The following is a 2,234-nucleotide window of genomic DNA, read 5'->3' on the forward strand; positions in this document are numbered from 1 at the left end:
AATCTTCTGCTGATTGCTTCTTATCTCTTAAACTTTAACACTGAGTGGTTAAGGGTTGGTTTGTGGACCTTCTTTCTTTTTTTTATTAAATTAAATTAAATTAATTTAATTTTATTTATTTATTGTTTGGTCACATGGCACAGCTTGAGGGTCTTAGTTCCCCAACCAGGGATTGAACCCGGGCCCTGGGCAGTGAAAGCGCAGAGTCCTAACCACTGGACCGCAAGGGAATTCCCGACCTTCTTTCTTCTTGATTTACTCTGTTGGTTATCTCATTTAATACCAAGTTTAATTTTCAAAAAAGTAAAATTATGACTTTCATGGAAATATATAATGAATACATGTCTAATATTTTATTACACTTATTAATTAATGAGAGAATCAGTAAGAGATTAAAAACTATTTCAAAGAACACTTGAGGAGCTATGTAGTCACTGGCAATTTAATAAAGGAATGTGTTGTATAATAAATAATTTGTCTGGTCTTTGTCCTATTGTCCTGAGAGGGAGCTTTTAATGCTTGGAATCTCCCGAGTGATAGAAAAATCTTTGTTATTCATGGTGAGACCCTGGGATCACACCAGAGCTTATGCTAGTGAAGTGACTCCTGGTGGGCTCCTAGATAGTTCCAGGATACAGGCTGGCCATTCTAGAATGTTGGGGCTTTGAGCCAGATGGTAACAGCCTGACCTCCAGGGAGAGGAAGGGAGCTGGAGATTGGGTTCATGGTCAATGATCTGATTAATCATGCCTATGGAATAAAAGGTCTGGAAACCAAAACTTGGGTGAGCTTCCCTGGTTAGTGATATACAATGATGTGCTCGGAGGGTGACACATCCTGAGGACATGAAAGCTTTGCTTTTTGGACACCCTATGTTCTTCTTTATTTGGCTGGTCTGGATTTGTATCTTTTATAATAAAACTGTAATTTATTTTATAATAAAACTGTTTTGTGAGTTGCTCTAGTGAATTACCAGACATGAGGAGGTAGTGGAAACCTCTAAATTTGTAGCCTGTTGGTCATAAGTGTGGGTGGCCTGGGAACCCTGGAACTTGCAGCAGTGTCTGAAGCAAGGAGTCTTTTGGAGGACTGAGTCTCCTCCCATGAAGTCCTGGATAACTCAGGTAGTTAGTATCAGAATTGCATTGCAGAATGTTAATTCAAGGTTTCAGGATTAGATACTAAACAGGTTAATGTCTACAGGATTTTAAAAAATCCATAATTTTCCACTGAACAGACAAAATTCTGTAAATTAGCAGGTAACTTCTGGGATCTTAAATCAAAATCATACCACTCTCTCCAGAATCATGACTCCCAACATTCTACGTCTAGCTTTTACGTCAGCCCTGGTCTTTAGACTAGTACTACTTGACTGTCTAATAAGCATGGAACCTTAGTATATCCAGAATTAAAATCCCAAACATGCTTGATCTGCACTTTTACCCATCTCTAACTGTGATCCCATTTCACATCCAATGTGGCAGCAAATTCTGCTGGGTTTCACCTTCTAATTTCATCTTGAATTTCACCAGTTCTCATCACTCTCCCTGGTAATAGGTTGGTCCAATGCACTACCACCTCTTTCTTGGATTATTGCACTACACTTCTAGTTGGTTTCCCTGATTTCTGTCTTTTACATCTCTTTTCAACACAGCAGCCATAATGATGCTATTAAAACATAAATCAGATCATGTCAAACCCTACAAATGTTTCCTACCTCATCAGAGTAAAAGCCAAAATTCCTACCATGGTTTGTAAGGGCTTTTGTGACCCCATCCTTTGTTAGGTCTCTATCTTCATTTCCTACTACTCCTCTGCCTTGCCCTCTTGACACCAGCCACTTGGCCTTCCTGCCATCCTAAATATATCATGTGTTCACTCCTACCGATCTCTTCCTAAAATACTCTTCCTTCATGTATTCCCATGTCTTTTAAGTCTTTGCTCAAATGCCACCATGGTGACAGATCCTCTGACCACCATATTTAGAACTGCATTCCCTGTCTCCACTCTTCCTACCCTGCTCCTCCCTCTGAATTATTTATAGCACTTATCACAATGGAACAGGATATATAATTTACTTATTTTGTTTATTGTGTGTTTTCATATAAGGTTCATGTGGGTGAGTATTTCTTTTTTATTTGCTTGTTTTATCTACCAAAGTATCCCTGGTACTAAGAATTCAGCAATATTTGTTGAATAATGAATTGTGACATATTGATATTATTGAAAAGTAA

This window comes from Lagenorhynchus albirostris, chromosome 3, assembly GCF_949774975.1.
Source record: "Lagenorhynchus albirostris chromosome 3, mLagAlb1.1, whole genome shotgun sequence".
NCBI classification, from domain to species: Eukaryota; Metazoa; Chordata; class Mammalia; order Artiodactyla; family Delphinidae; genus Lagenorhynchus; species Lagenorhynchus albirostris.